The sequence below is a fragment of the Anser anser genome (assembly GCF_964211835.1).
Source record: "Anser anser genome assembly, chromosome: 11".
NCBI lineage: Eukaryota > Metazoa > Chordata > Aves > Anseriformes > Anatidae > Anser > Anser anser.
Window position 1 is genome coordinate 22,355,369 of NC_139732.1, and position 15,641 is coordinate 22,371,009.

The 15,641-nt window shown below is 53.9% G+C and overlaps 1 protein-coding gene across 1 annotated transcript in view; it reads left to right on the plus strand.

Moving 5' to 3' along the window:
* ZNF469 (zinc finger protein 469) overlaps positions 1-15,641 on the plus strand; it is a 230,424-nt gene that overhangs the window by 23,723 nt on the left and 191,060 nt on the right. Inside the window, exon 6 of the mRNA XM_083851752.1 lies at positions 1-15,553. This exon is cut by the window's left edge and continues 17,344 nt beyond it. The gene's annotated coding sequence lies outside the window, so the exon portion shown is untranslated. The remainder of the gene's footprint in view (positions 15,554-15,641) is intronic.

The window sequence follows — 15,641 nt, forward strand, 5'->3', positions numbered from 1 at the left end:
GTTCCTATGAGCCCGTCTTAAAGCACAGTAATGCTTTTATTAATCTTCGTATTCTAGTAAATGAAGGAATTCTTTGCTTTCACTGTAGCACAGGTCTAGCATTAAGAATCGTTTTGGGGTCTGTAACAAACCCGGGGCGATTTGGGGACTGGTGATGCACCACCTGAGAGCATCCCCAGCCAGGTGGCGATGGGAGCGGCGTGGGAGGGACGGATGCCACGTGTGTGCGTGGGAGAGCAGGCTCCCCGCTGGAAGCCTCGTGGAGCAAAGGGAGCAGGAAAATGAGGACAGCGTCTGGGCTGAGCGGAGGCTTCTGCAAGGCCCCTTGGAGGACCCCGGTGCCGTGACTCAAAACTCAAATGGCCTCGCAGGCAATGGGCTTTGCTCAGCTGTCCGTGGCGATAGCTTCCAAGAGCCCCCACCCTTTCTCCCACTCGCAATAGCTCGGGGTGCATAAAACAATTTCTCATTAACTATAAAACACCCAAACCTCAGCAGAATTACAACCAGATGGATAAACAAACCAATGTTTCAAACATGAGAAAAGCCCTTCGAAAGGAAAAGCGAGGCAGAGTCCTGCCCAGCCTCGGAGAGATGCTCCCTGCTCCCAGCCTCGGCATCCTTGGTCAGAGCCCAGGTGATGGAAAGTTTCGTGCACGCACCTCGGGGGTCCTTGCACGGGGCTGAACTGTGCCTCTGCGAGGCTGGGAATGGTTTGCTGCAGGATTGGGCTTGGTCCGAGCTGGGGAATCCTGCGCTGGGTGCCAAGGGGTATTGGCGACCGCGCTGGCCCAAAGAGAAGGCATTTTCCTATTCTTTTGCTCCGGGCATTAGGTTCTTGGGGCAGGGAGGGGGAAATGTCTTCTATTCCTCATCCACACTGCTGGAATAAGATCATGGGGGGTCTTCTTCGGGACCCCCAGACGTGCGTGCTGCTGGCTGACCCCTGCAGTGTGATTTTGGGACCCTTCGAGCTCTAGGGAAGTGGTTGCAGAGGAGGAGGGAGGGAAGCCCAGCACCCACGTGCATCCTGGAGCTACCGCCTTGGGTAAATCCACCCCTGGGCACCGGGGAGGGTGCAGAGCAGCCCTGGCAAGAGGGTGCCGTGGGATGGGAGGCACAGGAGTAGTGTGGAAATTACAGGGATGCGGGAAAAGGGACGGCAGGGCAGGGAGCTGTGGGTCCGTCCTCAGGGATTGAGGGAGGTGGATGGGGAGAGGGGATGGAAGTTGCTGGTGGTGCCATTGAGGTTGGTGATCGGGCTTTGAGTAGGGGATAATTTTTTTGTGATACAGATTTTTTTGGATAATTTTTACACAGTGATACTTCTTTTAGTTCAGACCGGCAGAGCAGACTCAGATCCTGCTTGCTTTGACTCTCGGACATTTGTGGAGACCTTTGTAAGCAATAGGAACAGGTCTAAAGCGTCACTCCACAGTTCTGCCTCCTAAAACGTGTCAGAGAGCAGTGAGTGGGAAGCGCTGCGTGTTCCTTACCTGAAGGGAAGCTGTATCCCTCTCGGCTTTGCCATTCCTGAGCACTTCAATGGCCAACCCACACCCCAAAGTCTCTTTTCCAACCCTGGGATGATTATTCTCTCTGTTCTGCCCTGGCCCTTTATGTAAACAGGGCCTCTGTTCCTTAAAAGCGTGCTTCATCATTTCCTGCTGCTCTAATGGACAGAGACTTTGCCATGAGAGGATGTGGGTTTCGTTCCCATCATCAGTGGGAATTTCTGAAAAAATAGCACTAAAATTGATGGCAGCTCCACATTCGGCACAGCGGGGCTGCTCTTCCCAGGAGCGTTCGAGACATCCACAGCCTGCATCCGGCCGGGCGAGCGGGCTGTGATCGCAGCTCCCTCCTCAGAGCCGCCGCGCGTCCTGGCAGAGCTTCCCCCCCAGCTCGCCACGCTAACGCGGGGCACATGCCTGCCGGGGACAGGGCTGGCACCAAGGAGCAGCTCTGTCATCTCCCCCGTTCGCTGTCCGCTGGGAGGTAGCAGTGCTCACCCCCATGACTGTGCAATCCCTTGGCAAGGTCGAGGGAGGGGACCGCTGGTTCTTTGGGGGGTCCCTGCCCCTCAGCCCCCAGCCCTCGTCCTCGTCAGCCCTCCGTCCTTTCCTGCCTTTGAGCTGGTTCCTCCTTTCAGCTAGGCTTGTGCAACAGTGGGTGGCAACCGCGTCCTTTTATAGCGGGTTGTTTTGTCTTGTGCACCAGTTATTTCAGGGAAGCAGCTAATTCGTTCCCTCTGTGCAGATGTGCCCGTGGAAGCCCCTACAGGAGCCGAACTCGGGCTGGCTTGTAGGGTTTTCACGGTGTCGGGGCCGGGCTGGGATGTGGCCGTCGCTGCGGGAGCAGGTGGGGTGGGAAGGGAGCGCGCTGAGCTTGTCAGGGCTGGCGGTGTCAGCCCTTGGCTTCGTGTTCCACCAGTGCGTAAGGGACCAAGCACGAGAAGGACTGCAGGATCGGGGAGAGGAACGGAAACCAGAAGAGCTGGAGCCTCGTCTTGGCTCCGGGACGGGTTCAGCGCGTTGCCCTGTGCGTGTCGTTTAAGGTCACCGCTTGAAAAGAAATCGTTTCTAATTTCAGGAGTTAAGTCAGGCTCCAGCAGCTTCGTTTGCAGAGTTGGTGAACTCCCACTGCTCGGAGTTGGCTTCTTGGAAACGTTTTAAAGGACAAGCCCTCGAGCTGTGAATTTAATGCCCTTAGACTAGAGGCTGCTCGGGGAAAATTTTTGTGCCCCAGCTTCAACAGGTGAAACGTGTGATGGCAGCCTTCAAAGGGTGCTGGAAGGTGAACCCACATTTCTGAGGACCTTGAAGTTCCCCACAAAGGTTGGACCCTGGGCTGTGCTGGACCTGAGCTCGGCAGGATGCGTGCAGTAACTCAGAGCAGCATCTCAAATCAGTCCCGTCCTGGTGGCAGCTGGGATTTTCTGTGGAGCTTGAGGCATTTGTGCACGTAATTCCCACTGCAATTTATGACTGTTTGGTGCCTGCTCCTCTTCGGGTCTTTGGAAAACTACTGCCAAAACCCCCCAGCCAAACTGTCCTGGAAGCAAAACACTTGTGCCGCTTGAAATGTAGCCGGTGTACCCTGGTGATGGGCATGGTAAGAAAAAAAAAGAACTGATTTCATGGATCGGTGCTGCAAATGTTAATTTAATTGCAGAGAAAAGTGAAAACGTCTCCGTTAGGCGGGGAGCAGCTCCTTGCTGGAAGGCCCCATGGATGACTGGCTTTGGAGGCTGAGCTCAGCCGCGTGCAGCAGCGCTTTGGTGCTGCTGGGCCGCCCGTGCCAAGTCTCCAGCTGCCTCGCCACGCTCCGTGCAGGCGGATCTGGCTGGCGGGGCCGTGCCGCTGCACCTGCTGCTGGGATAAACCCAGCCCCGGGCTCCTCGCGCCGCTCAGCTGGCTCTGCTCGACTTGAAGTGACGCGCTCGGAAACTTCTCCCCGGGGGCTTTTTACAACCAGAGCTGCCTTCTCGGCTGTTTCCCTGCGAATTGGTTTCACCACCTCCTAGGACCTGTTTTGCACGTTGCTGGCGGGGCTGCTCGCTGGCTTGGCCTCCGCGGAGTCTGTCTGGCCATTTGATCTCAGTGCGATGGGTCACTTCTGGAGCACAGTCGGCGATGAGTCTGTCAGCTCAAGGGAACCATAAAGAAGGAACTTCGAGTTTAAACAAACAAAACCTGGAAGCTTTGATAGAGTAAGGTCAGCGGAGACACCCTCTCCGTGGCAGGACACTGTGTTTTTTTGAGCCGGGGCTGCTTTGCCTGGCTGGAGATCTCTGGCACAGCGCAGAGTTTGCAGCGGACTCCTTTGTTGAGCCGGGTGTTGTATCCGTTCGTGCTGAAGGAAGCCGCGTAGACCGTGGGTGAACCAAGAAGAGGTATTTGATGCAAACACAGTTGTTCACCAGTGCACAGAGGGAGCGCATCAGATGTCTCTTATCTTTGTAGACCGATGCTCACTCCCTCTCTACTCCGACTCCAGGCTGCGCAGGGTGTGGGAGGACAGAGTTTTTCCTAGAGAAGTGGGCCAAGTCTACAAAACCAGGATCTCTGTCTCGGGCAGGGAATTTGTGTTGATTCACTTGCCATCACTGAAGCTGCTGCCACACTTCTTCCACAGAAGGGGGGATTTCAGCTCTGTCTGAATCCTGGCACCCGTTGCATTGTATCAGCTGATAGACGTGCTGGACCTTAAGATGCCCAGGATGCCTTCGTTCATTTGTCAGTTTGGGGCCAATTCTGGCAGCCCAGCAGTTTGGGCTTCTACCAAAACCCCTCTTGCTCAACAGGCGCGAGGCTTTAGGGGCCTGACCCACCATTTTAGTGGCGTTTCCCCATCTTGAGCAGGGTACTGCATGGCAGAGGAACCTATCCTGGCTTACCAGATCAAATTTTGGACTGCAAAACCCTTCTCCACCCATGAAGCAGGACAAACCAAACGGCCTTTCATCTTCCTAAAACCCTGCGCAACCTGCCGGCACGCAACGCTACTGCGAGCGAACCCTTGCTGTTAACACTAAGCATGTCCAAATATTATTTCATCCCTGTACCGCAGCCCAGCCGGCACGGGAGCCAACAGAAACGTGGCTGTAGGACAGCCACAGCGGCCCGGGGAGGGCGGGGGGCTGTGGGGACGGAGCGGCCCTCATCCTACAAACGGCACGGTTGTGTCCCAAAGGGTCTGCGCTCTGCGTGTACGGCTTGGCCCTGCTTCGTCTCCTGCAAGCGCCGACGTGTTGAAGGGCCACAACGCACCGCATGTGAAGGGACAAACGGGAAACAAATGCTGATCCCTGAGCCTTCCCCCCCCAAAAAAATCTCCAGCTCCAACACTCCAGGCCCTCCTGGGTCTCGCGGCCTTTTAATTTGTCTCCTCGCTCGCAAACCGAGTTGATTTCTGTCAGGGAAGATAAATGTTGTCTACAAAGCTAAGATAAGAAGGATGAGATCTGTTTCCGAGGGCTTTGCGGAGGTTTGGGGGGATGCGGATGGGAAGCTGGGACTAGACTTGCCAAGAGCACGGGGGCTGAACAAGTACACATGAGAGGGGAACCGTGGTGGCTGGGTGGCTGAAAGCCCTTCGTTACCGGGTCGTTTGCGTATTTCCACCCTGGTTCGACTGCAGCCAAGTGGTGTTTCTGGGAGATTGGTTATGCACAGGCTGTGCCTACGTATTCTGGTGATACAAGTCTTGGAAACGCAAGGACAGAGCCTGCGAGGGTCTTTCCCTGGCTGATGGGGAGCGGAGCCTGCTGGCCTCCAGCCACGTCACGCAGGGCTGGCATCCACCTCGCCAAACCCCACCAAAACTGTCCAGGCTACCACACACCTTTTCCAAAAGCCTCAGCAAAGAGGTCAAGGTATGGCCAAGCAATGAGCCTGACGTGAGCATTCACCCGGAGTGGGTTTTTCCCCAAGAACAGGATTTAGGGTAGGGAGGTGCAGACGGACATACACAGAGCCAACGCTGGGATTGTGCTGCAAGAAGACTCTTAGGGAGCCCTGCTTGGTGATTGTAGGTAGTGGGAAACATGAGATTTCCTGAAAAATGTTGTTTGAAGTCTGTTCTTCTATGCATTATGCAGGAATTTGCCTGCAGGAAGTCTTAGCTCTTTCACATATTTTGTATCAAAATCCCGTTATAGACCAAATAATTGCTTTTCTGTGGCGAAGAGACTGCAAACATGCAGTCACACTGACCCATGCGCAGCGAGACAGATTGCTCCAACCTGTTCCTGCTGCTGAAAGGAAGTGAAAAGACAAGTCCGAAGCTTTTCTGTTAAATCCTTAGGCCTCACCATTTTTCAGGGATGGTGAGACTGCAGGGAAAAGGAGACGGCTCTTAGCTCGCTGCCTGGCATCTGGCTCCATCCACCCAGGAGTGTCACCGAGGTGTTCGGCCATCGAGTCCGTGGCCTTGCAGTCACCTGCGGAGGTACCGAAGGGAAAGACTCGCAAAACATTCCTGCAGTTGCTGAACTCTCAGCCTCTGGGGGAGCTTTCCATGTGCAGCGAGGCTGTTTGCTCTGTGCTTGAAAGCAGACCTCACAGCAACAGGGGTTACACGCGCCCCTTGGAGCCAGCTGGGGCTGATTTTCCCATCCCGCCCCAGACAGGCTGATAACCAGCTCTTTGGGGGCTCGGCAAGCGTGTTATCATCGCAGCCACCAGCGCTGGAGGGAGGGATGCTCAGGCTGCTGGAGGGAGCGAGCAGAAGGGCAAAGGACCCTCTTGTCCCCCGCGTGGGGATTCGTTCCGTGTCTTCATTAGGGATGTGCTCGCCTGGGTGCTGCAGCCTGGGGACTGCCACGTGCCCTGTGCAGACACCGCGAGCTGCAGACGCTGCCCTCCCTGCTGTGACCCCCGTGCCGAAAGGAGAGAGGGCAGAGGAAATGAGCTGCAGGGAGCCGGGCCGACAAGGGGGTGGAAGATAACTGCGCTGCTTCCAATTCAACGTCACGTTAAACGGAAGGAGAAGCGTTCCCCTCCCGGCAGCAGCACGGCCCAGCGGGGACTCAGATGTCTCCGGGAGCGGGATCCCAGAGCAGCTCTGCCTCTCCAAGGGGCTGTGCGCCCCCGGCACGCCGATGGCGAGACACCAGGCTGCAGCAGGCCGGTCCTGCCCGGGTCTTGCAGCCTCCACCCTGCCACAGCCACTGCAAGACTTTGTGAGTGGCAGCGTGACATCCATTTTATCCTCTGCCCGTTTCCACGGGGGCACCTGCCCAACCCTGCGGTTAAGCGCGTAACCTGAGATGTGGAAGAGGAAAATCCCTCCAAGGCCAGCCCGCGGCGTGCCAGGTCCGGTCTGCAGAATTAAATCTGTCTCTGCTGCCGCAGACAGCTTGCAGTTTTTCAAATCAGAGCCCTGGCTATGAGGATTTTGAATGTGCACCTGGAAAAACCGCAGGAGCATTATCTGGGACCGAAAGAAGCCATTGTGTCTCGCAATCTGGCAATTACTTTTTCCACCCTTCAAATCTATCACGCTCACTGGGTGATTGCAGGCGACCGCGGCGGTGCGGGCTGACAAGTCACCGCCTGTCAGCCGGGCTGGAGACCACTCGCCTGCTGCCGCACGGTGTTTCTTTCCACTTCCAGCAGCTCAAGAGGACGTGTCCAGCCTGTTACCGCAGCTCAGCTGAGGGATGAGAACTGATGAAATCATAGTCCCAGGACTCCAGTAATCCGCGCATCCCCCGAGAGAGATCTCCGAAACCGCTGGACAGAACTGCCACTCGTTGGAGACGAAGGGCTTTAGACTCCATAAGGACTCAATTTTTAATTTTGCAAGCAGTACAGTATTTATCCCCTTGACCACTATTGTAATTACCGAGGCCTGATGCAGGGAGCCAGGTTCAGTTTTGCTTGAACTGTCAGCGCTCTTGGAAAGCCGGGGCTCTGCGCGCGCCTCTATCTGCTGCCCTTCCTCGCGCGCTCACATGTGCTCAGCAGATCCGCAGCCTCACCCGCACCAAGTGCAGCGTGACCTCAGTTAAGAAAACACTTGCTGTAATCGCCTCCAGATCTGCCGCTGTCTTTGATCAGCTTAAATATCGGTTTATCTTATGATATAAATATGTAAAACATCCATTTGTTTTCGTGCAGGATGCAAATAAATCATTGCGTAAGTGTATACACGAGCGAGGCAGTGGGGAGAGCAGTGATAGGTTCATAACTCATAAGTCTCCACCTCTTTGAAGGTCATTACTTCACCAACATGCCGTTTCTCGCTCCACGAACCCCTATTTTGCATTATTCAAATGGTCTGGGTCATCCACGGAGGGCTGTGCCGTGCCGTAGGAGCGGTGGCGACTGGCGTGGGTGCAGCACCTGTGGGTGCAGCGCGCGGCTCTCCCCGGCGCAGGTGCAAAAAGCCTGAACTCCTCCCAGAGCCGTGCTCGGGAACTTGGCAGACCTGGTGTCACCTCCCTGCCACAGCCCCCCCGGACCGATCCGCAGCCCCGTTCAGCTCGTTGCCACCCCTTCTCTCCTTTGCTTGTGTCCGTGTCTATGCATCAGGAATAATGAGGTTGGCTTGCTCCTTCCTTTCAGGCTTTGTGTCACACGAGGTTGATGTCAGCTGGACTTCTCCTGCTGGATCAGACCCTGTTCTGCCTGATTTGTTGAAGTTTTTTTTTGATGGGAAATAAGAATTTGGGTTTTCTCCTTCCGTAGACTACTACGAATCATAAGCACATGCCATAGTTAACGTGTTGGAGAACGGAAACACCTGCCGAGAGATTCAGTTAGGAAAAAAAATGCCCACAATAATAGATGGTTGGGAGCCATAAAACATGCAAATGACATTTCTTCTGCATCTGGTGAAGAATTAGGGTACCAGTAAGATCTCCAAAGATGTATAAGCATTTTCCCAGGAGAGAAGGGATGCTGTGTAGTTCTGTCTTAATTCCTGCTTGTGCCCTTGTACTCCACCTTCCTTAAGGGCTTAAATTATTCCTCCTTGTTACAGGATTTTCTGTTCCGTATCCTAAATGCTCTTCTGCGGACAGATCCCACCCAGGAGGTGGCTGCCTCCTGGGGCAAAGCAGTGCCTGTGTTCCCATCTTTGTAAGTAATAAACCAATTTCAGTGACGAACATCAATATATAATCATATTAATCGATATTTTACTGCTGTCACTCCTGCTCACAGATGTCCTGTAAAAGAGAGCACAGGGAGCAAGCCGCAGATAAGATATGGTGCGCAGAATAGTGCAGCATGATTAATGAACCCTTGGTCCTGGTGAGCGAGATAAAACATCTTGTGCTACTGCCCCATGCTAACAGCACTTATATCACATTTTAAATATTTTTTTTCTTATTTCAGAGGTATTGCACTATCTGTCTTTGTTCAAGGGCAGATGAGAGAGGGGTGATGCAGACACCGAAATTTGAAATCTTCCCCGGCTTAATTTTATTCCAAGATCGCAGAGATCCTTTCTTTGCTGCTTGTTTGTTTGTTCCGCTTTCTCACCTTTGCAAACTCCAGGGCTGGAAGAAATCCACATCAATTACTGCCCCCCCTCCACCCCGCCAAGCCTCCTGCATCTCAAGCACGCCCCTTATCTGCTTGCTGCCACTGCTGACGGCCACGGGCAGCACCGCTCCGTCGTGCCACCGGGAGGGAAGGGTGGACCCGTGCAGGAATTTTATAATGCTGAAATGTGGATTTCAGCTGAAAAGTGGCAGGGAACGGGGCAGAGTACCCAGGGCGTCTGTGGGGCTTGCCCAGGCCATTTAAACTGGTGATGGGGTGGAAGGCTGGGGCAAGGTGCTGGGCTGTAGATGTGGCAGAGCTTTGGTGCAGGCTGAGCCTCATGAAATTCCCCTTGGCAGGGAACTGAAAATGGCTTTTCTCCTCCTTTTCCATCTCTGTTTTCTCTTCTTGTTCTTTCCTTTCATTTTTTTCTGCAGCTCATTCAAGGGAAACCCTTGCAAGACCCCTCAGGCAGGTGCTGGGACTGCTTCTTGCGGGACAAGAAATCCCCAGGAGAAGGGAATTTTGCCTGTTTTCCCCCAGAAAAAAAAAAAAAAAAAAGGACTCCGAAGCTTAGGGCACTGCTTAAAAGTTCTGAGAGCCCCAAAGTTGCTGACCGTGGGAGCTGAGAACTGCATGGGCTTTGGTGGGGGTCCCTGCAGCTGCAGAGGTGAGGACGGGCAGGACAGGGATTTTGGGAACTAGCGGGCAGCATCCTCTCCTGGGCTCCCCATCTCCTGCAGCCAAATGAGGAGTGCAGCTCTCCGGGAGCTGCTTTCCCAACCTCTGTTGTTCAGAGGCTTGTATTTATTTAGAAATGGGGCTTATTCTGGTGCTGCCTGCAGAACGTGCCTCTGCTGCGCGAGCCCTGGGAGGGGATGTGCCGAGCAGCCTCGCCACGCACCAGCTCCCCGTGCGGGGGACCTGGAGCAGCCCCATTTCCACTGCCAGTTACAAAAGCGTGGTGTAAGGAAAATCCGATGACCCCAGCATTATGTTCCGGCTTGCGCCATGTCCAAAATTAAATGAAACACAGCGCTGCAGTGGCACTGTCTGACCTTTCCCATTTGCTGGGTATTGAGTTTTATTTGAATTTCAACCTTTCCCCCGCCGCTTCTTGGCTCTCCTTTTGGCAGGCTGACAGACGTTTGCTCCGCACACGAATCCACCCCACCTCAGGTGCTAGCTGCTGCTGCTGTTGCACTGAGCGCGAGCCTACGAGCGACGCTGCTTGCGTTGCACATCTGGTGCCGATAGCGCTGCAGATGGGTGCCTTGCGGAGGGCAGCACCCCGCACACACGCCGCGGAGTGTGGTCCCGTGAGCTGCAGAAATGACAGCTCCTAGTGCTCTCATTTCCTTCTGCTCAGCCTCGTGTGGGCTCGCGCCTCTCGGACCAGCTGCTTGCTCGGTCCGGATAGTTCCTCGGTGGATGAGCCTGCAGCACGTCCTTTTCCTCTTTGCGGAGCCGGCACGCTTTGGAAATTGCTCGGAGCTCATGATGAGGAAGAGGCAGCGTGTTGAAAATGAGCGTTTGCTCTTCTTGTTGATGGGCGAGATGCAAGGGAGCAGCCACAAAGCTCAGGCGTGCTCCCTTCCATCCCTCCTGGCCACTTCGGGGGGCTTTGGATGCTGCAAACTCCCTGCTATTTGCTTGGAAGAGATTGAATTCGTCTTGTCAAGCAATTAGCGCAGATGTGTGGCACTCTCCATGCAAGATAAAGCTGCTCAGCTCCCAGAAACACGAGCGTTGTGATATATTTCGTGTGTCTGAAGCATTTTCTGCAAACGATACTGTGCTGCAGAGCACGTTGTATTTTTTAACTCTGCCCACTGATTTTCCTAATAGACAATCAGACCTAGCTGGTTGACTGCAGATGGCGTTTCCATCGGTTTTGCCAGATTTTACAAAACCGAATCGGCTTCCAAGCATGTGATGAGCGTAGCTCCTTCTCGGTAAGGTTAAGACTGACACCGGGACAATTTATGGCAACATTTCCTGCTGGGGAGAGCGGTGCTACTTTTACACACATTCGATACCTCTTGGACTTCAGGCAGGTTACTCCCAGTTTATTCCATGCTATGCGAGGTCAGAGTTGGGCCCCTAAATCAAGATAAATATCTTTTAAAAACCGTTTGCTGCCTCTGCTTTGATGAGAGGGATGTAATGGCTAAAAATAAACCTAAAGCAGAAAAAATCAGACTATTTTTGGAGAGGTGGGAAGGACGTGACAAAGCCAAGGACAAAGTCATTGTCTGCCATTAAGGGAAAGCAAGGTGCAGAGAAAACGATGGCGGGGCAGACAAGTGGTGATGGGAGGCTCAAGTGAAAAGGAGGAATTTGCAGTTCCTAGTGGTTCGTGAAGTAGGTGCGTTCGCAGATTCCCGGTGTTTCTGGCTGAAAATTGCCCATTGCTGATCACTGCCAAGGGCCGCACTTCTAATGATCCCCAGTGTGCCGTGCCTGGGGACCTGCCTGGCACGTGCACGGCTGATTTTGGAAGCATCCGTCCTTCCAGCCGTCATCTCGCTTCAGGGGGACTGAGCAGCATCCTGCAGGCTCCTGGCACCAGCAGCTCTCCTGTTATCACTTTCCATCAAGCGGATGGCAGTTCCTAATTTTAGGTGGCTTTTAATTGGAATTTAATTGGAACGCACTGATTTAGAGCTGGCGTGGCTCACGTGCAAACCTGGGCAGGGAAAATATTCTCAGCTAGTGCCTGCCAGGCTGGCCGGGGTCCCCCGTTAGTGGATGGATGGCTTGGAGTGCAGCTGGGGAACACAAAGTGGTCTCACAACCCTCCCTTTCTGCTGTCTGTCCCCTCTTATTTATTTATTTATTTATGCTATACGGCATTTTGCACACTTTGTGCAAGATTTCTGCTTTATGTTTGCTCTGAGACCTTGCACCATGCCCGCAACCTCAGTGGGGTCCCTTCATTTGCAGCTCAGCTGCATCGCTGCCGTCGTGCTCTGGGCCACCCCACCTGTCCCCGTTCAGTGTCCTCTCTCCCATGGAATTTATATCTGTATTTAGAGATTGTTTCAGCACTTATGAAGCAGCAGCCTGCATCGGGAGCGGTTTGGGATTGCAAGCTGTGGCTATTGACATTGCAGAAACGCTGCCTACGTGGGCAGAAGTAGAATGGAGAAGAAAATCCTCTCCAACAGTTAACATACAGGGCCGAGTGTTGGTTTATCCTCATAAAAGCACAATTTTAAAAAAACACACGGAAGAAAAGTGTAGCCCCGAAGATCCCCCTCTGCATGGGAGATGTAATGGATGGCATTAAATTAAACCTAGTAATTCATGGCATTGTAGGCAGAAACAGTCACTGTGTTACAAACACTCCTATGGGAATGTAAAACTGGCCTCTTTTTCACGAGAAAGGTGGCTGGGCACCCCGCTTGCTATCTCTGAGCAGAGAAAAGGAGGACAAAAAAGCCGTGCTGATTCCTAAAACTGTCATTTTAAGGCACCGAAAGGGTGAGAAATGCAGATTCTGCCAACCTGCAGTAGTCTGTGCCCCCAGATCCCCCGAGTGGTTTTGAAAATCTGCTCTCCACCACGGCTGAGCCTGGAATGATTGGGAAATTCAATTAATGCTTGCAGAGATAGCTCTTCCTAAGTATTTACGCTGCACACCTATCTCGGTGGTATGTAAACATGCCACGGGGTTTAGCAGCGTGCTTACAGCTGACCTGCCAAGGGCAGGCATCCCCTTTGCTGTTTTCCCCTAGGTCAAGTCCAGGCAGCTGAATCTGAGCCCATTTTCTGCAAGATTTCATTAGAAAGCAGGGGTGTGGAACCTGCAGAACCAGGCAGGTGGGGGACAAAACTTCAGGAGGGGAACCTGTGGAAGCATGACCCGAAATGATTTTCAAAAGACATGTTTCTAAATTTACTGCCGGGCAGTGCTTTGTGCTGAGAAATAATTTTTATTATGGCTGATTTATAACCCCATGAAATGGGCTTCGGTCTCGGAAAAAAATGCATACGCTGCAAATACCAGAGGTGTGCTATCCAGTTTCCATACAACCCTCCAGCAGTCATATAGAGCATATTTGTAGGGGTGTCACAGCTGGCTTTCTCTTGGCCGTATTTTGCTGGGGAGCGAGGAATCTTGGCAATTCTGAACCTTTCCTGCTTTTCCAGAAGCAGAATTGACACCATTACTGTGCGGTGAAAGGTTTCTCCATAGGAACTACATCCCATAAGTCAGCCTGCAGATGCCAGGCTGGAGAAGAGCTGCCGGTCCCTGCCTGCCAGAAACTTTCCTGCGTGATTGCTCGGGGTCCTTCTGCAGTTTCCGCACGTCCACGAAATCGTCGGAGTCAGCAAGGCGTGCAAGGTTCGGGAAGAGCAGAGTGGAACAAAGGTTTCTTGCAAGGGGATTAGGCATTAAAGCCAAACGGGGCCACGCAGAGCCCTGCGAATGTGCCCGTGGGGAGGTGTTTGTATGGCCTGGCCCTGCCCCGGGTCACAGGAAAGCGCGTTTCAAAAGTAAGGCACCCAGCTACAGAGGCTGTCTCTGTTAGCAAAGACTGGGATTCCAGTAAAGCATCCTGGTACTGGTGTGGTTCAGGGACTTGATGAATTATCAGGGAGCGGGGAGCAGCAGGAGCGGGTCCTGGGTGGCAGCAAGTGGTGAGGGACCTGTGAGCGCAGCAAAGGGTCTGGTGGCATCAACGGCCGCCTTTGGATAAGGAAGGAATGGACAAAAAGAAGGGGAGGAAGGAAAAAGGAGGCTGTGAAAGGGGGAAGCTTGGACAGAAGAGGATCGGGAGCACCCACGAGGCAGAGGGAGCCCGGTTGGAGCTTCAGGGACTCCTCCAAGCGGCGTTCCTGCCTCTGGTGCTGCTCCCAAACTCCGTGGCTGCCTCCAGCCTGACGTTTTCTGCACGGTTCTGGGAGAGGCTATTGGTGAGGGCACCTCCTGGATTTCAGGGAGGCTCTGAGAAACTCAAAGGCTGCCTTTGGGAGAGGATTAAGGCCAGCGTGTTTGGTAACTTCCATCCCATGCTGTCGTGGCCTGAGCTTCAGCCTCGCAGCCCTGCTCAGTGAGTAGCACTCTCCCGTTCACTCCTGAGGACACAGAAAACAGGCAAAAAAAGCAGCAAAAAAGAAGAAGCCTGAGTGGAAGAAAGCAGAGGAGAAACGTGCCTATTCCCCACGTGGTAGCTTGGCAGAGAAGGACACGCTTCAGCTGCAGCATGCACTCACAGCTGCTGATCAGAAGGGATTTTACAAGTGATGAGCAGCGAAATTGCTCGTTGAAGCAGAGCAGTTTGCACCGAGGTGCAGGTGGGCACGCGTGGTAACAGCTGCTGGAGGGGCCGCATCAGGCAGCTTTACAGCACACGGCCGTGCTCCGCCTGTGGGATAAACCCAGGCAATTTCATGAGCTGCTGGGCTGGGAGGTGGGCAGTGCCGCTTGTCCGACAGCACCCGCCTGCTGCTGCTGGGAAATGCTTCAGATACAGCTCTTCACTCACTAATGATTTTATTTTTTTTAACTACTACAACAACAATTACCAAAAACTTGAGCTGGGCAAGGGGAGCTGGAGCCTGGCTTGGGGGAGCCCAGCTCCGTGGGGTGCAATAGGAAAAGTGCTGTGGGGTGGAGGGGCACTGGTGTGTGTCCGGCCTCGCTTTTAGCACAGGGCTGGACTCAGTGAGGAAGGGAAGGATTTAGCCCAGCCGCAGCCAGTAGCTCAGCACATTTCGTGTTCTATATTGTGTGTTTGCTCACAGTATTGCTGGCCCACAACTGAAAAGCCAAGCGTAGGTCTGAGCTTCTTGCATCCTGGTCGCTGTCGGGGTCAGTGTATGGATGCACAGCCCCCCGTGCGTGCTCTGGAAGGACTGGTGTAGCTCTTTGCAGCGTATGATGAAGACCCCCACTCCTCTTAGCCAAGGCTTGCAGAGGCGTTTGCAAGAGCACCTTGCTCGTGCTGTGTGTGAGGGGCTGCAGGAGCTGCTCTGACGTTGCTTGGGCTCCCAGAGCAGATGTGCTGGAGGAGGACAACATCCACATTATGGATAGGCAGGGAGCAGGGCTGAAAACCAGGTCCTGGCATGGCTCTAGGCAGAGGCACCCACAGGCATGAGAGCAGCTCTTGCCCTGGCACTGCCCTTGGTGTGCAGAGGTGGCCTGGAGCTCCCAGGTGGGCAAGCAGGGGCAGCTGAAAGAGATAAATGGGGTGGGAGAGCCCAGCCCAGCTTCCCCACCTGGCACCAGGCTGGGGACGAGTGCTGGCTGCCCGCCCCCCAGCTGGGTGGCTTTAATAGGGCAGAAGCTGCTGCAGCTGGGTCTTTATTTCTCATTTCATAGCTTGTGGTGGCTAGTGAGGGACTGGGAAGATGTGCAGTGAATTTCTCCCTCCTGAGAGGCTGTAAAGGTCTCTTCTGGTGCTCTGGATTTTGGGTTGCAAGGTGCTGTGCTCGGACTGGCGCTGACCTCGAGAAGTTTGCCATCTCTTCGGGGACCTGGCTGGAGTCCTCAGCACCTTCCAGTGCTCTCCTTGGCTTCTGGAGCAGCAGCGTGAGCCCGGCAGGTCAGTGAGGTGTCTTTCTCCTCGGTGTCCCGAAACCACCTCAATTTGATGCTAATGGGTTGTGATTTCCTGGTGTGCGTGTGCGTGG